Here is a 25,921-nt window from a genome sequence, read left to right as displayed (position 1 = left end):
TTCATGGGAGGCAGGCATCGCTGGCTAGGACAGTGTTTATTGCCTATCCCTAATTGCCTTCGAGAAGGTGGTGGTGAGCTGCCTTCTTGAATCCCTGCAGTTCGTGTGGAGTAGGTACACCCACAGTGCTGTTAGGAAGGGAGTTCCAGGATTTTGACCCAGTGACAGTGAAGGAATGGCAATATAGTTCCAAGTCAGGATGGTCTGTGACTTGGAGGGGAACTTACAGGTGGTGGTGTTCCCATACATCTGCTGCTGTTCTTCTAGGTGCTGGAGGTCGTGGGTTTGGAAGGTGGTGTCTAAGGAGCCTTGGTGCATTGCTGCACAGCATCTTGTAGATGGTATACACTGCTGTCATTGTGTGTCGCTGGTGGAGGGAGTGAATGTTGAAGGTGGTGGATGGCATGCCAATCAAGTGGGCTGCTTTGTCCTGGATGATGTCGAGCTTCCTGAGCGTTGTTGCAGCTGCACCCATCCAGGCAAGTGGAGAGTATTCCATCACACTCCTGACTTGGGCCTTGTAGATGGTGGACAGACTTTGGGGAGTCAGGTGGTGAGTTATTCGCCACAGGATTCCTAGCCTCTGACCTGCTCTTGTAGCCACAGTATTTATATGACTACTCCAGTTCAGTTTCTGGTCAATGATAACCCCCCCAGGATGTTGATAGTGAGGGATTCAGTGATTGTAATGCCATTGAATGTCATGGGGAGCTGGTTAGATTCTCTCTTGTTTGAGATAGTCATTGCCTGGCACTTGTGTGGCGCGAATGTTACAAATGGCAGGACTAACAGTCTATCTTCTTAGCCAAAGAAATTTAAGGTTTGAGAAAGAAACAGAGGAATGGCTGAGAAGAAAATCAGGTGAATTAAGAGTCAAATAAGGTACAGGAAGAGAAATTAAGCTTGTCATGAGAAATAGCCATTCAACCCATCATGTCTGTACCTACCACAGCCCACACATGACTATCTCAATGTTGAACTCTTGTACCCCATTCGAGAACTCTGTGCTCCCTTTCTAACCCGATGTGACTCAAACATATCTATTAATATGGAAGCAAAATACTGTGGATGCTGGAAGTCTGAAATAAAAACAGAAAATGCTGGAAATACTCAGCGGGTCCAGCAGCATCTGTGGAACGAGAAACAGAGTTAACATTTCAGGTCGAAGACCTTTCATCGGAACTGAGAAAAGTTAAATGTGATATTCTTTAAGGAAGTGAAAGGTGGGAAGCTGGGAAAAAGAACAAAAGGGAAGGTCATAGAGTTTTACAGCACAGAAACAGGCCCAACGCACCTGCGCTGACCATCAAGCACCTGTCCAAACTAATCCCACTTCCCCACACTTGGCCCGTAGCCTTGTATGTTATAGCGTTTCAAGTGCTCATCCGAATACTTTTTGAATGTCGAGAGTGTTCCTGCCTCTACCACCCCTTCAGGTAGTGTATTCCAGATTCCAACCACCCTCTGGGTGAAAAAATTCTTCCTCAACTCCCCTCTGAACATCCTGCCCCTTACCTTAAATCTATGCCCCGTGGTTGTTGACCTCTCCGCTAAGGGAAAAAGTTTCTTCCTATCTATCCTATCAATGCCCCTCATAATTTTGTATACCTCAATCAGGTCCCCCCTCAGCCTTCACCACTCCAAGGAAAACAGCCCCAGCCTATCCAGTCTCTCTTCATAACTGAAATGCTCCAGCCCAGGCAACATCCTGGTGAATCTCCTCTATACCCTCTCCATTGCAATCACATCCGTCCTATAGTGTGGTGACCAGAACTGAACACAGTACTCCAGCTGTGGCCTAACCAGCGTTTTATACAGCTCTAACATCACCTCCCTGCTCTTATATTCTATGCCTCAGCTAATAAAGGCAAGTATCCCATATGCCTTATCTACCTGTGCTGCTGCCTTCAGTGATCTATGGACAAGCACCCCAAGGTCCATCTAACCCTCTGTACTCCCTAGGGTCCTACCATCCATTGTATATTCCCTTGCCTTGTTAGACCTCCCAAAGTGCATCATCTCACACTTCTCAGGATTAAACTCCATTTGTCACAGCTCCACCCATCTTACCAGCCCATCTATTGTCCTGTAATCTAAGGCTTTCCTCCTCACTATTTACAACACCACCAATTTTCGTGTCATCTGCGATCTTACTGATCATACCTCCTATTTTCTAAATCATTAATGTATACTACAAACAGTAAGGGTCCCAACACCAATCCCTGCAGTACCCCACTGGTCACAGGCCTCCATTCACAAAAACAACCCTCTGCCTCCTTCCACTAAACCAATTTTGCATCCAGTTTGCCAAATTACCCTGGATCCCATGGGCTCTTACTTTCTTAACCAATCTCTCATGGGGGACCTTATCAAAAGCCTTACTGAAGTCCATGTAGACTACATCAACCGCTTTACCCTCATCTACACCTCTAGTCACCTCTTGAAAAATTCAATCAAATTTGTTAGACATGATCTCCCCCTGACAAAGCTATGCTGACTATCCCTGATCAATTCCTGCCTCTGCATGGAGATTAAACCTGTATCAGAATTTTTTCCAATAATTTCCCAAACACGGACATTAGACTCACTGGTCTATAATTACCTGGTTTATCCCTGCTACCTTTCTTGAATAATGATACCACATTCGCTGTCTTCCAGTCCTCTGGCACCTCTCCTGTGGCCAGAGAGGATCTGAAAATTTGTGTCAGAGCCCCCACTATCTCCTCCCTTGCCTCACATAGCAGCCTGGAATATATCTCATCTGGGCCCGAGGATTTATCAATCTTTAAGCCCCCTAATACAGCTAATACTTACTCCCTTTTCAATGTTAATTTGATCAAGTATATCACAATCCCCCTCCCTGATCTCTACACCTACATCGTCCCTCTCCATATGAACACAGATGAAACGTAATCGTTCAAAACCTCACCTATGTCCTCCAGCTCCACACACTGATTGCCTCTTTGATCCCTAATGGGCCCCAAATTTTCCCTGGTTATCCTCTGTCCCCTAACATACTTATAAAATGCCTTGGGACTTTCCTTTATCATGTCTGCCAGTGATTTTTCATGCCCCCTCTTCACTCTCCTAATTACCTTTTTAAGTACTCCCCTACACTTTCTATACCCCTCTAGAGCCTCCACTGTTTTCAGCACTCTGAATCTGCCATATGCCTCCATTTTTTTCCTTATCCAATCCTCTTTCTGCCTTGACATCCAGGGTTCCCTTGACCTGTTGGTCCTACTCTTCACCTTTACAGGAACATGCTGCACCTGAACCCTCACAATTTCCCTTCTAAATGACTCCCGCTGGTCTGATGTAGACTTTCCTACAAGTAGCTGCTCCCAGTTCACTTTGGCCAGATCCTGTTTTATCATATTAAAATCTGCCTTCTCCCAATTCAGTACTCTATGTCCTTTTTCATAACAATCTTAAATCTTAGAGTTATGGTCACTATCCCCAAAATGCTCCCCCACTGCCACTTCTTCAGCTTCATTCCCTAAGATTAAGTCCCGTACTGCTCCCCCTCTTGTTGGACTCTCTACATGCTGGCTCAAAAAGTTCTCCTGAATGTCCTTGAAGAATTCCTCCCCCTTTAAATTTTTTACACTAATACTATCCCCTCTAACATAGGAAAAGTTGAAATCTCCTACTATTATTACCCTATTATTTTTGCACCTCTCTGTGATTTGCCTACATATCTGCTCCTCTATCACTGTCTGTCTTGGAGGCCTGTAGTATACTCCCAGCCAAGTGATTGCCCCATTTCTGTTTTTAAGTTCTACCCATATGGCCTCATTAGAGGAACCTTCTAAGATATCATCCCTCCTTACTGCAGTAATTGACTCTTTAATCAACAGTACAATGCCACCTCCTCTTTTATCCCCTCCCCTATCACATCTTAAGATTCTATACCCTGGGATATTAAGTTGCCAGTCCGGCCCTCCCTCAACCATGGCTCAGTGATAGCAATAATATCATATTCCCATGTGTTAATCAACACCCTCAATTCATCTGCCTTACTAGTAAGACTCCTTGCATTAAAATAGATACAATCCAGCCTTACATTATTTGCCTGAGCCTTAACATGTCTGAGAAACTTCCAAGCCTGTTCATGAAGAAAACACTGCAATTAGGATGCTTTGGTGAAGATTGCTTACCACAGAGCTCACTTTTACACACCTAACAACACACACAGCTAGTGCTGGATAGCTCTTCTTTATATATACACACATTTGAATACAATTAACTAATTAATACCCAACACCTGTTCACCCTATTATCTTGAACTACCAGGTATTTATCATCCATTAACAGAACTTCAGACCCTCACATGTAATAGGGTGGAAGAGAGCACAGATTAAATGACATGAGAACAAGGTGGAGAATTAAAATGACATGTGACGGAAGCTTGGGATCATGCTTGCACCTGTCACTTTAATTCTGCCTCTTGCTTTTACGCAGACTGCTCTGTCCTTTGTCTTCTGCAGTGTTACAATGAAGCTCAAATTATCTTCGAGAGCCAGCACCTCATCTTTCAATTAGGCACTTACAGCCTTCTGGACTCAACATTGAGTTCAACAATTTTAGACTATAACCTCTGCCCCATTTTGTTTCCTTTTTCTTTGCAGGTTTTGGTTTTACTCTTGTTTTTCTCTTGTTTTTGCTTTGGATGGCAGCTGTTCATTATTGTCATTCACGCCTCCTCTAGACACATCTTGTCTGGGATTTTATGGACCCCGAGGCGGGGTCAGAGGCTGGGGGGGTGCATGGAGTATCGCGACAGGTGGTGGGGGAGGCAGTGGGGCAGAGGACCCGTCGGCTCCCCAACACCGCGATCGTCCTGGGGGCGGGATAGGCCGATGGCGGCCTTCCCACCCAGAGACCAATTGAGGCCCTTAAGTGGTCTATTAAGGGCTAATTAAGGGCCTGGTCCTGCCACCATTGGGATCTTACCAGCGGTGGGGGTGCCTCTGCCATGTAGGAAGGGCACCTTGTCACCTGAGATGCCCTCCCTATGGGTTTAGGTAGGGGGCCTCTTCTGTGACCATTTATGGCCCACAGAGGAGGACCCCCACTGGGAATAGCCTTACCCCTTGCGACCCCCTCCCCCGGACTTTAAAACCACACCCCCACCCTCCCCTCGCCGAGGCCTTCTGGACTGGCCCCTGTGACCCCGTTACACCTTCCTCTTGTCCGGGGTTCCAGCGTGGGCCTGGGTCTGGGGCCTCTGCAGTACCAGTAGTGGTCACTGCTCCCGGTGGAGCTGTCGATTCCTGCTAAGCAGCCAGCCCTTTGATTAGCCAGCAGCTCATGGAGGCGGGATCCCCATCTTCAAAGGGACTGGGATCCCGGCTTGTGAATCTTTAATTGAAAAACACCAGAGTATTACTAGTGGGGGCAGGGAGGGCCGGTGGCGGGGGCGCAAAAATGCAGAGACGACGTTCCCTCCACCTTTTTGGGCTGGCACCAGGAGCCCTGCCTCCTACACAAAATCCAGCTCCTTTTTGTTTCTTTACTTGTCCCATTACCATGCCCTTTGGCCTTGCACCACCAACTCTTGTTATTTAATCTCTCCTGTCTTCCACCCCATCATTTCCAGCATTTTCTTTTTTTATATCTATAAATATCTCCAGTAATGTTGGTCCATCGTTACTGCTGAAGTTAGAGGAGAAACATTGGAAATGAAATTATGCAATGCTATAAAGAGACATTAGGTTGGTCAGGGACTGGCTGAAATGTTCCTGATTCAAGCATTGTTTTTCGATGCTGATGGGCCTTTTATATATTTGCAGCATTTCCTGCTTTTATTTCAGATTGCCAGGTTTTTATCTTCTTCCCTCCACTGGGTAAAAAAGAAATGTTAAAGCCTAAGAGGTGTTTGTTTTATCAGTAATGACAGATCAAAATCCAGGGGAACTTTAACATGAAAGAGAAATCTGGAAATTCACCAGTGAGCTTGGAACAGCTGCCATATGCTTTTCAAGTTCCACTAGCTTTTTGTAATTGGATGTTGCATTTTTTGTTGTCAAATTTTGTAACATTTTTTTTAACCAGACAGAAACGCTTCAGTTGCCAGCAAGAGACATCATACAGTGAAATGTGTTCATAAGATAGTCATTGTTAATCGTACAAGTATCATGTTGTAAAAAGGGGTATCTAATGTGTTTATCTGTTAGTGAAGGAGCCATAAATTCATGTTAGAGAGCATCATACTTAAAAAGTTGTGAATGTTTAAACCACATTTTCATCTTAAAGATAACTCTTTGCAGGGATCTTTAAATATGAATAATAAATGGAGATTTTTTTTTTAATTTGCTTTGACCATCAGTCTCAGTCAGCCAAAGTGCCATGGATTGTCTCCATCTGAATGTTGTTTATGTAGAATTTTAGGTATTAAACCTAAATGAAACTGCCATTGCATATCAGCTCCAGGAAGTAATTGAGATTGAGGAGGTTGGGTCTTCTTTAGCGTTGCTTTGCAACAGTAAGTTGGTGCAGTACATAGAAACTCACTTCTGGCTGTCCATACTAGACCTACACCAATATAAGATGATTTCCGATAAAGTTTGCTCCTTCACCTGAGAGCAGACAGTCTGGTTGGTAACATGTTCATAGCATTTAATTTGAGGGTTAGCCCTATAATGGTTGACAACATAGCTGTTTAGTTGGCACTGAAGGTAGTGTGGAAGCATCTATTTCTGACAACCACTGAGGCAGGAGACTTTGAAGATGTCACCATTAAGGTACAATAGCATAAACCTGCTTTTCTTGTATAAGAAAGGAAGACATGTGTTTGTATAGTGCCTTTCATGACATCCCAAATCGCTTCACAGCCAATTAAGTACTTCTGAAGTGTAGTCGCTATTGTAATGTGGGAAAGGTGCCAGTCAATTTGCACACAGAAAGGTCCCACAAAAAGCAATATGATGATGATCAAATAATCCTTTTTAGTGATGCTGCTTGAGGGATAAATATTGGCCGGGCACTGGCAGAACTCCCATGCTTTTTGAAATAGTGCCATGGATCTTTTACGTCCACTTGATAAGATAAACGAGGCCTCAGTTTAACGTCTCATCTGAGAAATGGCACCTCCAACAGTGCAGTGCGCCCTCTGTACCACACTGGAGTGTCAGCCTCTAGTCTCTGGTGTGCGCCTTGAACCCTTGAACTTTTGTCTCAGGAGCAAAAGTGTTACCTACTGAGTCTTGGCTGACATGAGAAAGACAAATGATCAAGGGATTTATGTATCTAGATGCTCAACAGTGGATCCAGTTCTGATATCGCTTCCTATTGGTAAGTGCCAATGACCTCATCAGGGAAACTGGCTTGGAGAAGATGCTAAACCTGGCAGAGTGAAATAATTAAAATAACATGAGTCAAGATATAAAGTTGCAACCCTCATCTTACTGGTAGTTATTCAGCCCTCTCGAACTATCGGGCTTTAAAACTTCTCCAAGCCATTACCAGAGGGCATATCATCAGCACTCAGTGTTCAAATAAAAATAATTCAACAGATCAGAGAGAAATAAAAGGAAGCTATATAGGTAATGCCAAGAAGTCTTTCTGTGGGATACACCCTAAATAAATGGAAGAAGTAAACTAGTAATTCAGTATGCTGTTATAATAGGATAAAAGCTGAGGTAAATAGAAAGATCATTGATTATTGAAAAATGTAACAGTATTGAAATAGTAGCAACATCTTTACGCTCTTATGTGGATTAGAACGTCTGCAGCAGGAAGGCTTGTCATAAAGTCATAGGTTACAAGAATGAGTCACATATTGACTCCTCAGATGGTGATGTGCTTATTTGTTACAGCAGTCTTTTTTCTGCCTCATCACAAACATTATACTTTACCTTTCCTGTTGATATATCAAATGTCACTGTTAGAATCCACTACAGGAAAATCAATATCCACTCTTCACTGTTGGACGTATAAACTAAGTGGGGAGTATCACTCTGTGCTATCAGACTCACTGTTTAATGAGCACCAAAGACTGGAGTATAATAGCACAAAGTGATTTAATGGATGGGTTTACCAATCTTCTGCTCTCCTCCTCCATCAGAACGGTACCCTGCTGCTTGTGTCTGAATTGTATATGGATGTCTCTTTGCTTAGTCATGAACTGTAGCTCATGAGGGATAATTTTCTGACTTCATGTTTCCAGTGGGAAACTTTACACATGGGCAGTGCCTGTTGGAAATCCAGGTACACAAGGCAATTGATTTTCCAACCATTTAAATTAATGATTGGGGGACTGTCCAACACACTTCTGAATTACAGACACGTACTTCAGGCAAGCAAGGCTTCCCTCAGCAGTACCAAGTCAAAAAGTCATTCACTAATGCAGTGCAGAATCACTCCATTTAAATGACTACACACCCAGCTGTACCCCTCCACCACTTCTCTCTCTGTCTCTCTCTCTCTCTCAATCCCTTCATTGCATCTGTCTGCTTGTCCAGTCTTGGATAAGTCATAATGTCTTCTAGCCACAAGCTTTGTAACCTCAACTCCTTCCCTCTCCTCACCCCAGCCACTGCCTGAGGCTGAACCAGACTGTTTGCAATCCCGCCGTCTAATTTGACCCTGAGCTGAGCTTCTGACCCCATTTCTTCTCCATCCCTATGACATCAACCAATTCCACTCCTATCTCAACCCATCTGCTCCTGAAAGCCTAGTCCATGCCTTTGTCACCTCCAGACTTGACTATTCCAATTCCCTCCTGGCCGACCTCACATCTTCCACCCTCCATAAACATTAGCTCATCCAAAACTCTGTTTCCTGTGTTACAACCGAGGCGGGAGGAATGCACTGTTTATTGTAGTCCCACTTCTCCATAGGTCACAACATATATTTAAATTTTCCCACTTACATATACAGTCAACCATGTACTTTATTTTTCCAAGAATAAAACACACTAACCAGGTTTCTTTAATAAATAACAAAATTATCAGTTTATTGTAAAACAAGTCTTAACCAATAATTAAGTAAAACATGCACACACACGTTGAAATATTAAAGCCCCTTATTTATCTGAGCCCCTCACACACACACACACATACATACACCAATTAACTGGAAAAATAAAAGGGATTGGTATCTATAACACTGTTACAAAGGAAAAAAAAACTTAGGCGGAATACTTGTTCTTTGTTTTCATTTGGCGTCCCAAATGCGTATAGACAGCTGTCACCGGGATCTTCCTAGAACAGTTCTTCCCAGGCGATATTGAAGATCAGTTTGGGTAGGTTTTTCCAAGAAATGCAGCTACAGAAGCTTCAGGTAGACCTTACAGCAGAAATGTGGCAACAAGCTTTCAGTTCCCACACATTCGATACGCAGGGTTTCTTCAAATACAATTGGAAATAGGAAACTGACACACTGAAAATACATGGTTTCTGTTCAAGAGAGAGAGAGAGCTGTGTCTTCTTCTTTTGGCAGGCAAAAACCAATTGTCTGTTGTAACAGTTCAAACTGAAACTAAAAGTAGTTCAGAAGTCAAGCCTCCTGACCTCTATAAACCTTGATCTGTCACTTCTTGGTAAACATCTCCCCAAGTCAAAAACAACGCCTGCTGGGTGACTATCCACGGACAGGTGCCTTCCAGTAAGACTTGTTTACAAGCCAAATCCAGGAACCTTCTGGTGACTTTTTTTTTAAAAGCAAAGTTCAGCATTTCTTCAAGATTCCAGATTAATCAATGTCCATAATTCAACTCTAAGTCCTTAAGACATATTTTACAAAAAAAAGAAAGTACTCTCATAACACCTGTATCCAATCTACTAACTGTATCTTCTCACCCTAGTTATCACTGATGTCCATTGACTCTCAGCCCCCCAATGCTTTAAATTTAAAATGGTCGTCCTCTTCTTTAAATCATTCCAAAGCTTCAATACTCCCTATCTTTGTAATCTCCTCCAGCCCTATAATGCTATATTCATCCAACTCTGGCTTCTTGTAGGAACATAGGAACAGAAATAGGTCATTTAGCCCCTTGAGCCTCTGAACATTCAATGAGATTGTGGTTGATCTGTGACCTAACTCCATATACCAGCCTTTGCCCTTATCCCTTATGAGTACCTTTGGTTAACAAAAATCTATCAATCTCAGATTTAAAACTAACAATTGTCCTAGCATCAACTATTGTTTGTGGAAGAACGTTCCAAGCTTCTACCACACTTTGCATGTAGAAGAGTTTCCTAATTTAGCTCCTTAAAGGTCTAGCTCTCATTTTTAGTCTATGCCCCCCAGTCTTAGACTCCCCAACCAATGGAAATAGTTTCTCTCTATCTAACCTATCTGTTCCCCTTAATATTTTGAAAACTTTGATCAAATCACCCCTTTATTTTCTAAATTCCTAGTTCTAAACCCTAGTTTGTTGAATCTCCCCTTGTAATTTAACCTTTGGAATATGGGTACCATTCTGGTAAATCTATGCGGCACTCCCTCCAAAACCAATATATCCTTCCTAAGTGGTGCCCAGAATTGAATACAGTACTTCAGGTGTGGTCTAACCAGAGCTTTGTAAAGGTGTAACATAACTTCTACCCCCCCTGTATTCTAGTCCTTCAGATATAAAACGCAGCCTTCCATTAGCCTTTTTGATTATTTTCTGTACCTATCCAGGATGTTTTACTGATTTGTGTACCTCGGACCCCAAGTCTCTTTGGACCTCTGAAGTAAAAACAGAAAATGCTGGAAATAATATAAACAGAGTTAACGTTTCAGCTGATCATCAGAACTAGCTTTTCACCATTTACAAAGTACTCGAATCTATTCTTTTTAAGTGGATGACGTCACACTTGCCTACATTGAAATCCAAATGCCACAGTTCTGACAACTGCGGCAGCCCTGTCCAATTAAGAGCCAATAGGAGGCCTTCCAGCAGTCAAAGACAGCCCCACAGTCAGTGAGAGCTGCTGAAGTATGTAGGGAGACACAAGGATGCCTCCATTCCCCGTCACAAACCACGAATCAGGTGGTAAGAAGGCCAGAAGAGTGAGGGCCTTCAGCGATCGGGGGAAAGCCCCCCACAGTAATGGACACTGCTGCGATTATGGCCGCTTTTCGGAATGCGGGCCCTCTGGCTTCAATGTCTGCCTGCTCTGATACTGGGAGGCTGCCATGGTTTCTTGGATGGCCTTCTGATGGGACAGGTATCCCATGTGCAGGATCAAAAATCTGGTCAGCATCATAGAGTCATAAATGGCACAGAAGGAGGCTATTCAGCCCATCGAGTCCATGCCGGCTCTGCACACAGCAATCAGACAGTCCCACTCCCCCACTCGATCGCCATAGCCCTGCAAATTTATTTCCTTCAAGTGGCCATCCAATTTATTCTTGAAGGAGGGTGACTATAATTAAGCCCTTAAGGGGCAGGGCAGGTAACCATTCCCTCCTTCAATCCGATTTCTTCATAATCCTGTGGAGGTGGGAACATGTCGTGGAGCTGGCCTGAATTTCCCTCCCATTTTTGGGCCCCCTCCCCCTCCCACCACACACTGTCTCTAGTCCCACCTCCACGAGCCATTTAAAATTCAGTCCAGTGTGTGCCTATTAATTGCGACCCATTAAAATGACTGGGGAATCCAGCTTAATGGGACAAAGTAAATGTGCAATGCTGAGTTCCAGGGAAATGGCATTTTCTATCTTTCAGTTTCTTTGCAATAATGCTGCAAAACCTTAAAAAGAATTACTGATATTTGGCAGATAGCAGAATAGCTGGCACAATTTGCCCCAAAGTTTGCAGCCTGTGAAAAGTGGAGGTATCTAGGCTGCTCATCTGGATCTAAAGTTAAATTTCTATTTCTGAAATTAATAACTCTAAAGTTCAGTGACAAACTGTTTGAAATGTTTACTCCAAGTCAAAGCTGGAGACAAAAAAAGTGAAGAATCTCGATGAAATTTGAATGACCAAAGAACAAGTGGAATTCACCAAGAAAATACAACTGTTGACAACTGTATTTTTTCTTTGTAATTTGTTTTTTTATTCATTCTCTGGATATGTGAGTAAGGCCAGAATTTATTGACCACCCATAGTTTCCCTTGATAAGGTGGGGATGAGCTACCTTCTTGAACTATTGCAATCTGTATGGTATAGGTTGCACAATGCTATTAGACAGAGAGTTCCAGGAGTTTGGCCCAGCGATGATGAAGGAATGTATATGACTTGGAGGGGAGAACCTGGAAATGATGGTCTTCCCATGCACTTGCTGCCCTTGTCCTTCTAGGCAGTGGAAGTCGCAGATTTGGGAGGTGTTGAAGAAATTATATGAAACAAATCCTCCATTATATTAAAAGAGTCAAAGCAGACCTCTCCCTGCAGTAATATTAACCCATTTATTTTAAATAGCTTAAAATCTCTGTTACAATAGCAGAGCAAAGAATTTGGGTACAAGCACATTAAACGTTTGTATGACAACATTGCAAATAGTAATTCACAGGCTTTGATGCACAATATAACACAATGACAAAGCAACGCCCTCTGCTAAGGGCTAAAGATTTATATAATGTTAATACTATCTAATGCAAAGATGCACATCATTACAAGGAGTTACAATTTCAGAATGTTTATATTTTATTGTAATTATGACCACCACTGGGAAAAAGTATTTCAATCAGTAACTTCACACACAAATTTTGTTTTGGAAATAGCTTATGCTTCTCTTTGCACTGATAATTTTAAAGGGAATATTTTAATGAGAATAAGAAAAATTCACACAGCCTGCATAGAGAAACCTCTCAGTTCCCAATTGGCCAAAAAGTAGAATTTAGTATCATAGGCAGTCAGTTGTTGTTGTGGAGCAGTGAAAGTGGACTGAGGAACACTCTGACACTATCGTGGGAGCAGGAAGATCTAAGGTTCTCTCGATCTGCATACAACTCTCACATTCTGTGCAAACCCAAAGACAAAGCCCAATTTTTATTCTATTGAGAAAATATAGCACGTACTGCTCAAATGATTTAGGATATAAATTGTTGTACCTTTTAAAAAATTCTAAACCAAAATGTGATTATCACAATCTCATCTTTCCTGATGTGTAATACTCATTTGTTTCTGCAAGGTTTTAGAACAAGTTGGCTTAGAAATATGTTGATGCTATGCCCATTTTAAAGGTGTAAAACCAGATGTGCACCTCACGCCATATTAGTAAATGTTTCAGAATGGTTGTCCAGGGCCTGTGCATAAAACAAGACATTAGGCTTTATGCATATGAAAATAGGGGGTCTATTGCCTTTTTGAAGACCCCTTCCTGAAATTGGCTTGCCCTGAATGCAGCCAGCACTGGAGAACTATGTCTTTGTGCAGCCAAACCAGCAGTTCTTATTTCAGGCCCAAAAATGGTCTATTTTGAGCATCAGAAAAAGACCTGGTGATGAGCTATATGGACACATTAGTGACCGAGAGAGACTGGGCAGCGGGCTATGTGTTATCAATAGTTGGAGGGAGAGAACAGATTATGGGATTGTGGGCAGCCAGGCAGGGATGATGGGGGTTAGGAGCCAGTGTGTGAGGGCAATTTGTGGTCTGGTGTTTGTCAGATGGGAATAATATAGTTTCTGGCCCAGCTGGGTAGGGAAGGACTTGGAGGGTGAACCGTATGGAGTAAGAAGGAGGCTAGGAATGGCTCCAGGTCCGTGGACATATATTTTGAAAAATATTGCATTGCAACAACTGCACAAACTTGTTTTAATTTATGCAAAAAATAATCAATAGCTCTTTGTCCTTCTGAGAGTATGGCCAAATACTGATGAAATTAAAGATTCCAGAAGCAGAACTAAAAGTTATAAGCAAAGTCAAATGCTGCAGGATGGCTCCAAAGGCATCCAAGTGGGATGAAGGATTGGGGAGGCAATTAAAACCCTTCTTAATAAATTTTACCCTGAGCACTGGATTGGAGTGAAAGATCATTCTTGACTATCTCAATGGGAAGGGGGATCTATCCATCTCCTGTATCTTGAAGTGATGCTTTTGTTAAACCCCAAACAATTTGAAGCAGCAGCTTCTACACCAAATTTATCAATTATTTATTCTTCGCCTTTATTGATCGAATGCTGAGGTTTTATCTTTTATTATTTATAGCTGATATGCCTTCATTTCATGCTTTTCTATTATCTCAGAGAAGCCTTTTTATCATCAGTTTAGTGAAGTTGGGCAGAGGGGGTTGAAATGACTGTTGTGGATAACTTGAGATAAAAAGCCCACACAGGTTGTCATGCAGACCCCCACCTGCCAAGAATGAGGCATATTAATTTTGTCATATGATCATTGATTTTAAGCTGTTGCTGGAGGGAAGAAAGGACTTGTTAAAAAAATCACCAGACACTTGGCTGGAAAAATATTTGCATATTAACACACAGTGCTTGGAGAGACAAACGACTATTCCCTGGTCCACTTAATCCAAAATGGACTGTGATCACCAGACATTGAAGGTGGGGAAGCTCACATTCCAGGATGACTGCTAAGATAGCAGAATCCACAAACAGAAGTGCTGAAACCAGCTAGTCACATGACTGACCTGCTGAGAAACTTGGGGTTTTTTGAATTGTGTCACAGAGAAAGACGGAGAAGGTTGTTTGAACTGGAAGCTGGAACAAGAAAGCCTCTCTCTCCTCGCTGTCTCTCTCACTTCTCCCCAAGCCACCGGACCCATGGAAGACACGTAAACCTTAAGAGAGAAAAGACTCCTACATTGGAACAAGTTGAAGTGTGAACTGGGCCCCAATGAATTGTAAGACTTGCCAGCAACCAAAGACTCCACATTGAACTTAAAGAACTGTAACTACCAGATATTGCCACAGACTTTTCCCCTTTATTCCTTCTACTTTTTCTGCCTCTATCTGCATGTGTGTTTATCGTGTATGCATGATAGTGTGGTCACGTCGCATATTCGTAGTCGTTAACCAGATTAGGTTTAAGATTAATAAACTTCAACATTTCTTGTTTAAATCTAAGGAAACCTGTCTGATTTCTTTGCCTTACAATTGGAGCAGTAAGCAAGGATTCACTGCGGGGGAGCTAAAAACAGTGTTTCTAAAATTAAACCCTGTTATGATTAAACCAGGCAAAGGCTGAGAGGGAACCCTAGGCCCCTTCTCACCTGCTCGTCACACAAGTACTAAATGGGGTCTCCGAATATCTTTTTGATAAAATTACTGACAGAAGGAATTTACCCCCACCCCAGGTTCCTAAAGCAATTTGTCAAAGCAGAAATGAGGTGATTGTTATATTTCACAATGCATATTGTGGAGAAACAATTGTGAAATATCTCTGGCATTCTAAAGCAGCCCTTGTTAACTGCAAATTAGAACAACCAGATTCAATTGATAAGCTTGCGGCTTTTAGTACAATTCATTACTTATTGCCCAGTGTATCAAAGGAGTGAGACTGGTTTTTAATGCGAGATCCATGAGCCTTTTCCTTCCTATGACGACGCAAGGGATGCTGCACTTTTCATCAGGCACAGCATACCACAACTGTGTGGTGCCTGTGAGGGCCTGGAGCTATTGGCATTTCTGGCTGCTGGCATCATGCATCCAGAAGGCCCCGAGGCCCAAAGATTGCTCTGGGCAGGGAGGATTTCTTCATTCTCCTACAGTGGATGTTTTGATTTTCAGGCTGCTCCTGGGATTCCTGCAGTCCATGCAGACTGATGCGATCTTGACGCAGTCACCTGGTGAAATCAGAGGAAAGTGAGGCAGATGGCCAAGAATACCCCCCACCTGCCCCCACTACCTCTGCCTCATTTGCATTCTTATGCTGTCCTTGCACAAAGGCCCAGTTACACTCCACTGGGGAGCCCTTGAAAATCCCAGGGCAGTACAGTGGAGATGGAGGCCTGGCAGGGCCAGGATTTTCCCAGACAGGGGGTAGGTCCCGACTTCAGGACCATATGTGAGTCCCGAGCCAATACACAAGCAGCGGGACTATGGTGGAAATCTTCCCGGCGGCAACCCCTTAATTGGCCGCTGTTGGGCCCACTGTCCAATTAAGGGCGGCAGACTGGCTGTCCATGCTGCCAGCCCAATCAGAGGGCTGGCAGCTCTTCAGCCTTGGCAGTGCCACAAAGAGAGGTGGCAGTTGCTGCTGCTGCAAGAAGAACCTCCATCTTGAGGCACCCTCACAGGGGAGTTGGAAAATTCGTTTCTCTGCTGGGGCCAGGTAGGCAAGCCCCAGCGATTGGAGAGATAACCACTCCAGTGGCGGTGTCGGGGCAGTGGGGTGACCTTTGCTGCTGGGTGCTCCATCTTTGGGCCATGGAGCCTTCAGATACAATGGCTCCCCCTCCCCCTTCCACCAAGGAAGTCACCTCCTGTTGGCAGCCTCCATATGCAGTGGGGGGGGAGGGGGGGTGTGCGCAGCTCCTCTGCTGGCAAAACGCAAGATGGTCCTCTAATTGTCTAAACTGGCTGCCCACCACCGCTTGGTGGCTGGCCGAGCTGCTGCCTTTCCTGCCGCTGGTGAAACGGCCAAGCAGCGGGACTGAGTTGGCAAGCCCTGCTGACGCAGCTCCCTGGCATTTTATTGCCTGCCACCCAGGGGCCGGTAAAATCTCATCCCAGATCTCTGTCCTCATTTCCTCATCTCTATACCTGGGAACTGGACATTCTGCAGCAACAGAGGAAAATCTACTGGAGGAAACGTTCAACTAAATACTTTTTAAAACATCATCTATTTTCCTTGAAGCGTAAAAGGAAAAATAACTATAAATGCTTCCGCAGACAGGTGGCAATGGAAGATTTACTCCAGTTTGTGCCATATCTGCTTTGTAACACATGGTGTAAGAAATATGCCTGTAAGTTTGGCCTTAATGAGGTTTCTTTACCATAGTTTTGGAACAGTTGCAATATTTGCAGAGCTCCCATGAACATTGATAAAGGCTCAGTGCTGTTATTAATTCATCCATAATGACTACGGGAATTTTCCTTGGAATAAACAAATGTAAATGACAGCAAGTTTCTTTAGTCAGCAGGTACTGCCATTTATTCCGTCATCAAACTTTGAAAAAGGAAAGAAAAATTTGCAATATGGATTATCTGTCCTTCACACACAAAATATACATCCCAAGGCACTTCAATGAATTATTAATTAAAATTTGTCAAAAAATTATTGATGGAATCTTGGCTTTAATGACCTCATTAGGTGAGCAGTTTCCAACCGCAGGCCTGTGAGGTTCTATAGGTTTTACAACAAGACCAGATACTTGACCCCAGAATGATTTTCTGTCACTTTAGACCTCTTCTTACCAATAGTCAGTGAATATTAGATTTAATTCAACTCTTTACTGCTTATTATTTCAGAGCAGAAAATCTGGTAGAGTATATATACATTAACAGAATTAAAATGCTAATAAAATTTTACCTAGTCTTGTGTGTTGTGTACTACCTGCTAAAATGTTCACAGTTCACTTAACAAGTACACATGGAATACTAGACAGGTAGAAGGCAGTAAGAAAACACTAACATCATTTGGGAGTTTTGACAATATCACTAATTGTATGAGTGCAAAGGTCAAGTAGTTCATATATGCAGTTGAGCCCAAACATTATAGTAATGTGTGGTCACGTAATGGACAATATATTTATGAATAATCTGTTCCCAAAATAAACCATATTGTGTTGTAACATGCAAAAATAATCTTCTTTACTTCACCAACTGTAGCATCATGCTACTTATTCCACACTCAGTGGGATAGAAATTAAATTGTGTTGTGCCTGCTTTACAAGCGTAATCTGAGCAGAACAAGGGGCAATTTCGGGGACCAACATCCCATGCCCAAAGAATGCCTGAAAGATGTCCAAGGCAGCACAGTGGCGCAGTGGTTAGCACCACAGCCTCACAGCTCCAGGGACCCGGGTTCGATTCTGGGTACTGCCTGTGCAGAGTTTGCAAGTTCTCCCTGTGACCGCGTGGGTTTTCACCGGGTGCTCTGGTTTCCTCCCACAGCCAAAGACTTGCAGGTGATAGATAAATTGGCCATTGTAAATTGCCCCTAGTGTAGGTAGGTGGTAGGGAATATGGGATTACTGCAGGGTTAGTATAAATGGGTAGTTGTTGGTTGGCACAGACTCGGTGGGCCGAAGGGCCTGTTTCAGTGCTGTATCTCTAAATAAAATTTAAAAAGTCTATATTGGGTTAGCCATTTTTCAGGTAACCCTAACAGCTACGTAAATAGAATCCAGAAGGCTGTGTTGCCTGCCCAGTGCCAGAGTTCAGGACATCTGCTCAGGGCTGGAGAGGAACTTGCAGTGAGAGGGGGAAGATCCAGTTGCCGTGGTTCACGTGGATACCAATGACATAGATAGGACTAGGAAAGAGGTTCTGCATAGGGCGTATGAACAGCTAGGGGATAAATTAAAAATCATAACCTCAAAGGTACTGACCACTGGATTATTTCCTGAATCAGAAGCAAATTGGTGTAGAGTAAATAAGAATAGTGAGGTGAACACGTGGCTCAAAGTCTGGTGTGGTAGAAATGGGTTTCAATTCATGGGGCACTGACACCAATACTGAGGAAAGTGGGAGCTGTACTGTTGGGATGGTCTTCACCTGAACCATGCTGGGACCAGTTTTCTGGCGAGTCGTATAACTAGGGTGATAGAGAGAGCTTTAATCTAAATAGTGGGGGGAAAGGATCATGTGAGAGGAGATGTGGTGGAAACAACGAGGTAATAGAGCAGGGTAGTGATTTGGGTAATGATAACCAGAGTGTGCAAGAAGGGACAGAGCATATAAACATAAGACTGCACCAGCAGATAAGGCCAAAGATGGTAAAAAGACAGTTAAAGGCTCTGTATCTGAATGTGTGCAGTATTTGTAACAAAATGGATGAACTGTTAGCACAGAAAGAAAGAAATATGCTTGACCTGATAGCCATGACAGAGACATGGGCCGGAGTTTTACACCCCATGCAGAGCGGGCTGGAGGCGGCAGGGTGTAAAATTGAGTGGGAGGCAGGAAATGACGTTCCCGTTGCCTTCCCCCCCCGCTGCAATTTTACAAGTGGCGGCAGCGAGAAACAGATATCTAAGTGGCAAATTAACTGCCATTTAAGGGCCTCCTCCCGCCACCGCTGGTATATTACCAGTGGCAGGTGGGCAGCTCAGGACCTCCAGGAGGCCACCCAGTAAAACCTGGCAGCCTCCTTGTGAGCTGGGGTATGTCCCTCCTGATCGGGCACCCTGTGGGGACCTGACCGATTGTCGCCAGCGAGGCCCCAGCCACTTACCTTCATTCCGGAGCCAGCGTCCCTCTTGCTGTGTGCAGTCCCAGCAGTGGCCATCGCTCCCAGTTGTGCTTCTGGGACTGAGAGCTGCCAGGCTGCTGATTGGCCAGCAGCTCTTGGAGGCGTGACTTCCTGCCTCAGAGGGGTGGAAGTCCTGCCCAAGGCCAATTAAGGGCCTGGGCCACGTAAAATTAAAGCGTGGCTTCCAAGCCCGGCGGAGGCAGGCTCTCCACTGACTTTAAGGCTGGTGGGCAGGGCCTCCAGTCCAACACAAAATTCCAGCCATGGTTGCAAAGTGACCAAGGCTGGGACCTGAATATTAAAGGAAATTCTACATTTCGAAAAGACTGGAAGCTAGGAAAAAGTGGTGGGGTAGCTGTGTTACTTAAGGATGTCATTAGTACAGTAGTGAGAGATGACCTTAGCTTGGAAGAGCAAGATGTAGAATCAGTTTGGATAGAGATAAGAAATAGGAAAGGTAAGAGGTCACTTGTGGGAGTAGTTTCTGGCTTCCTAACAGTTGCTGCACTGTAAGACAGAGTGTACAGGAAGAAATAAATGGGTGATATAAGAAAAGTACCGCAATAGTCACGGGTGACTTTAATCTACATGTAGATTGGATGAATCAAATTGGCAAAGGTAGGCTGGAAAATGAGTATTTCATAGAGTGCATTCAGGACAATTTCTTAGAGCAGTATGTTCTAGAGCCAACTAGGGAGCAGACTATTCTAAACCTGGTAATGTGCAATGAGACAGGATTACTCAATAACCTCATGGTAAAGGAGCCTCTAGGTGACAGCGATCATAACATTTCACGTTCAGTTTGAAGGGGAGAAGTGTGGATCTAAGATTAGTGTTTGAAACCTTAGTAAAGGTAATTACAAGGGTATGAAGGCAGAGCTAGCTAAAGTGAACCAGGGAAACTAGGTTAAAAAGTAGGACAGTAAAGATGCAGTGGCAGGCTTTTAAGGAGATATTTAATAATCCTCAGCAAAGATTTATCCCAGTGAGAAAGAAAAATTATTTGAGAAGGATGCATCATCCATGGCTAAATAAGGAAGTTAAGGATAGTATCAAATTAACAGAAACACTGTACAAATCTGCAAAGATTAATGGTAGGTCAGAAGATTGGACAGATTTTAAGAACCAGCAAAGAATGACTAAAGAAATAATGAGGGAGAAAGTTGAGTATGAGAGAAAGCTAGCTAGTAATATAAAAACAGATAATAAGAGTTTCTACAAGTATTTAAATAGGAAAAGAGTAACTAAAGCTAGTGTTGGTCACCTACAGAGTGAGCCTGGGGAATAGATAATGGAAAGCAAGGAAATGGCAGAAGCATTGAACAGGTATTTTGTGTCTATTTTCACTGTAGAATACTTAGAAAACCTGCCAAAGGGACTTGAAAATCAAGAGGTGAAAGGGAGGGAGAAACTTAGAACAATCACCATCACCAGGGAAAAGGTTCAGGAAAAACTAAAGGCTGACAAGTCCCCAGGATCAGATGGCCTGCATCCTAGTGTCTTAAAAGAAGTGGCTGCAGTGATAGTAGAGGCATTGGTTATAATCTTCCAAAATTCCATAGATTCTGGAAGGGTTCCAGCAGATTGGAAAATAGCAAATGTAACACTTTTATTCAAGAAAGGAGGGAGACAGAAAGCAGGAAACTATAGGCCAGTTAGCCTAACATCTGTCATCGGAAAATTACTAGAATCCATTATTAAGGAGGTTATAGCAGGATACTTAGGAAATCATAATGGGATCAGACAGAGTCAACATGGTTTTGTGAAAGGGAAATCATGTTTAAATAATTTATTTGAGTTCTTTGAGGAATTAACAAGCAAGGTGGATAAAGGGGAACCTGTAAATGTGGTATACTTAGATTTCCAAAAGGTATTTGATAAGGTGCCACACCAAAGGTTACTACCCAAGATAAGAGCACATGGTGTAGGGGGTAACATATTAGCATGGATAAAGGACTGGTTAGCTAACAGGAAGCTAAAATGGATCTTTTTTGGGTTTGCAAGCTGTAACTAGTGGAGTGCCACAGGAATCAGTGCTGGGGCCTCAACTATTTACAATTTATATCAATGACTTGGATGAAGGGATTGAATGTATGGTAGCTAAATTTGCCGATGTCACCAAGATAGGAAGGAAAGTAAATTGTCAAAAGGAGCTAAGGAGTCTATAAAAGGATATAGATAGGTTAAGTGAGTGGGCAAAAATTTGGCAGATGGTGTATAATGTGGGAAAATGTGAGTTTGTCCATTTTGGCAGGAAGAATAGAAAAGATGTATACTATTTAAATGGAGAGAGATTGCAGAACCCGGTGGTACAAAGGGATCTGGTGTCCTGGTACATGAATCACAAAAGGTTAGTACGCAGGTACAGCAAGTGATTAGGAAGGCAAATGGAATATTGGCGTTTATTGCACGGGGAATCGAGTATAAAAGTAGGGAAGTTTTACTGCAACTGTACAGGACGTTGGTGAGACCACATCTGGAGTACTGTGTACAGTTTTGGTCTCCTTATTTGAAAAAGGATATAATTGAGTTAGAAGCAGTTCAGAGAAGGTTCACTTGACTAATTCTGGGGATGAAGGGATTATCTTATAAAGAAAGGTTGTACAGGTTGGGCCTATACCCATTGGAGCTTAGAAGAATGAGAGGTTATCTTATTGAAACATATAGGATCCTGAGGGGACTTGATAGATTGGATACCAAGAGGATGTGTCCTTTTGTGGGCAAGACTAGAACTAGGGCACACAGTTTAAGAATAAGAAGTCATCCTTTTTAAGATGGAGATGAGGAGAATTTTTTTCTCAAAGGGTCGATAGTCTGTGGAATTCTCTTCCCCAGAAGGTATTGGAGGCTGGGTCATTTAATGTATTCAAGGCTGAGTTAGATTTTTGATAGACAAGGGAGTCAAGTGTTATGGGGGGGAGGGGGACAGGAAAGTGAAGTTGAGAACACAACCAGATCAGCCATGATCATATCGAATGGCAAAGCAGGCTCGAAGGGCTGAATGGCCTACTCCTGCTCCTAAGTCCTATGTTCCTATGTAATCAGTACACCCTTATATATGTAAATGAAGGGGCTAATGCGTGGTTTAGGCCCCCTGGCAGAAAATGATTTAAGATAAGGGAAACAAGAGTCAGCCTGCTCCACTCAGGATTCTTCAGTGGCCATTACGACCACCAACAACAGGAAAGTTGTTCCCCTTACTCTGCAATATTACATCATTTACATAAGTAGATTTGACACAGCATTTCTAAGGATGAGTTGGACTGTTGCAATGGGGGGGGGGCGGGGTGCTGTTGGGGGCGGGGGAGGGGTATACATCACCACTGGAAGGACTTCACTAACAGTGAAGTGTTTCTTGACTGGTTCTTGGAAAATAAGTAGTGTTCCTTACCCATTACAGGTAGACAATGCACAAATACATTTGCTCCCTTCACATGTCTCAATTAATAAGTCAATGTATGTGCATAACAATTGCAGTTACATAAGTAAACATTTCTCTGAATATAGTTATTCAGGTGGTTAAGAAGGCATATGGAATCCTTTCCTTTATTAGCTGAGGTATAGAATATAAGAGCAGGAAGGTTATGCTGGAACTGTATAATTCATTGGTTAGGTCACAACTTGAGTACTGTGTGCAGTTCTGGTCACCTCATTACAAAAAAGATGTAAATGCATGCGAGAGGGTACAGAGGAGATTTACGAGGATGTAGCCAGGACTGGAAAAATGCAGCTATGAGGAAAGATAGGATAGGCTGGGGTTGTTCTCCTTGGAACAGAGAAGACTGAGCGGAGATCTGATTGAAATGTACAAAATTTTGAGGGGCCTGGATGGAGTGGAGGTGAAGGGTCTAATCACCTTAGCAGAGAGGTCAGTGTTGAGGAGGTTTAAAGTGATTGGTAGAAAAATTAGAGGGGAGATGAGGAAAACTTTTTTCACACAGAGGGTGATGGGGTCTGGAACTCACTGCCTGAAAGGGTAGTTGAGGTAGAAACCCTCAACTCATTCAAAAGGAGTTTGGATATGCACCTCAAGTGCCGTAATCTGCAGGGCTATGGACCAATAGCTGGAAGGTGGGATTAGAATAGGTGGATCATTTTTTGGCCGGCACAGACACGATGGGCCAAGTGGCCTCTTTCTGTGCCTTACACTTTCTATGATTCTATGATTCTATAACAATTGCAGTTACATAAGCAAACAATCCTCTGAATATAGTTATTTTGGAAAAATTTACAATGTCCAACTTTACATTGTTTTAAAGTTTTATTCCAAAAAAGTTCACAGTTATCTATAAATTTGCTGCAAATATATTTTTTAATTGCTGGCATTTCTCAGTGAACAGGATGTGGGCATCATTGCAAATTCTGTCATTTATTGCCCATCCCTGGTTGCCCTGAAAAGATGGTTGCCTTTCTTGAACCACTGGTAGCGGAGTGATACCGGAGCACATATCGGCCAGACTGAGTAAGGACAGCAGGTTTGCTCCCCTAAAGGATATTAAGACAATGTTTGTTTTTTTAAGACAGCTTCCTGGTTACTTTAACTGAAACCAACTTTTTATTTGCAGATTTTTTCAAAACTGAATTCAAATTCTTCCACTGAAATGGTGGGATTTGAACTCACATTCTCTGGATAATTAGTCTGAATAATGCTAGTAACATAACCACAACACTCCCTACCATATTGCTGTCAATCATAAGTAACCTTTCCCCAGTTGCAAAATATGGATATGTTGATAACGCTTAGAAGGGAAGCAGCCTTAATGAATGGTGGGAGTTTACTGCACAGGCCACTTAGACACAGTCTACACACGAACAACCTTTCAGCTTAGTCTGCTATCTCCTGTGAGCATCCTTTGAGCTGGCAGAGCAATAGTACCAGGAAGCCCCGTATACTTAAACATTGGACTTCTCACAGGGATCGGCTTCTAATTGAAAAGTTTGCTAGAAAAAATTCAAACACATGAGAGGCAGCGTGTAGATGAGTTTAATAGTTTTTTGGTAACTTTTGTAACCATGTTTTTGTGCTTATAACATTGCCAACTTCATTTTCAACACTAAGTTACTGACCCCAGGGGAAACCAAAATGGCAGCCAAAAGGAGTTTCCAAAATATTTTAACCAATTTAATTGGTTCACATTTTTAATGGTGGATTTTGCCAACTGGTTACTCTGACTTGGTTGAATTTTTCACTGGATGTTTACCTACTTTTTCACATTCAATTGGTACACTCCCTTCCTCTTCAGTTGAAAATTTGTGTCTGTTTTACAAATATGGAATGTAACCGATTGGAAGCAAAGGTTATACTAAATATGCATAAAGTAGTGAGATATGCAGATCTAGGGCTGAATTTAGTTGAATTTAGTTGTTAGAGTGGGGGAGGGAAGGAGTGACCTCTGCACTTTGTGCAGTTGAGGGGGGGAGATGTCAACTATTCAATTTCAGTGTTTTGGGTTATGGGGGAGGAATCGGAGAACAATTTACTTTCTGTGTTTGGCACGGGTGGGGAGGTGGTGGCAGGTCACACATTTGTGTACAGTATAGTGGTGGGGGGAGGTTCCGGGGTTTAACTTTGTACTCTCTGTGCAGGTCTGGCAGCCCTTTAAAAATGGCGCCAGTGCCTACGCAGAGGCAGCTGACGCCATTGCTGGTGTTGCAGAACCCGCCCCTGTCCCGTGATTGAGGGGGCAGACCACCCTGCATATGGAAATGAGCTGCCGCACGCTAGATCGCGGCCCCTATTGTGGATCTCCTGTGGCATTGTTCAATTGAATCAGCTGAAGGAGTTTTATAAGAACAGGAGTGCTGTGCACAATATATTATTCTACTGCAAAGGTGGAGCTCTACCCCTATGTTGGATAAATGCAGACTCAAATTAATCAGAGTTTAACTGTGGTTTGGTCAGCGACATTATAGATGGCAAGACACTGGGTCAGAGGCACCCAATTTTATATGACTGGCTTTCTTTTTTTCTAAGTGTGATTGCTAAGGTCAATCCGAGGATTACAGATGTTATGAGTCCTGTATCAAGAAGGTTTTTTTTTGTTTTGTCCACTATATACATTCTCCCTTGTATTTAAACCCTTCATTGAAATGTACCTTAGAAAAGACCTTTGCATGAACTGTTGTGGCAAGGAAAATGTGCATTAGAGATGCTGATTACATAGATTAGAAAAAGCACAGAATGTTTACAGGAGTAACTCAGTCTCATGGTTCTGCTCCTATTTACTCATCATGAAGGTCTTCAGAACGAGGTGACTGAATTGCTAACTTGTAACTCACTGCTGGTATATGTCTACCAGCCTGTAACTCCTGTGTCGAACTTGGGTTTGCAGAGCGATTTAGGATTGGGGCAGTCAAAAGTATTAAATGTTCAGATAGGACACTGGGCTGATACTGGGCATTGTCACAACCATCTTTGTCCTGCAATTGAAAATGGACTGTTACTAATAGGCATTCATAGAGTTGGTTCCAGCAGCTGCTCTTGGCGTATATACTACATGGAGTGATTGCCATCTTTATTACTCTGAGTGATAGTTGTATTAGAGAGATCGATTATCATCTTCACCAACCTTTTCTCTGAGACTTTTCTATTTATAGTACTAAGAAGAGTTGAATGCATATATGTAATGTTGATGACTATATATATGTGGCAGTTTCAGAAAGTAAACTTTC

General features: G+C 42.9%; 1 protein-coding gene across 7 annotated transcripts in view; it reads left to right on the top strand.

Annotated features, from left to right (window-relative positions):
• nr5a2 (nuclear receptor subfamily 5, group A, member 2) overlaps positions 1-25,921 on the top strand; it is a 234,088-nt gene that overhangs the window by 181,260 nt on the left and 26,907 nt on the right. The gene's annotated exons all lie outside the window — the stretch shown is intronic.

Source organism: Heterodontus francisci, chromosome 8 (genome assembly GCF_036365525.1).
Source record: "Heterodontus francisci isolate sHetFra1 chromosome 8, sHetFra1.hap1, whole genome shotgun sequence".
NCBI classification, from domain to species: Eukaryota; Metazoa; Chordata; class Chondrichthyes; order Heterodontiformes; family Heterodontidae; genus Heterodontus; species Heterodontus francisci.
Note: the sequence above shows the minus strand (reverse complement) of the source record. Positions and strands in the feature narration are given on the sequence as shown.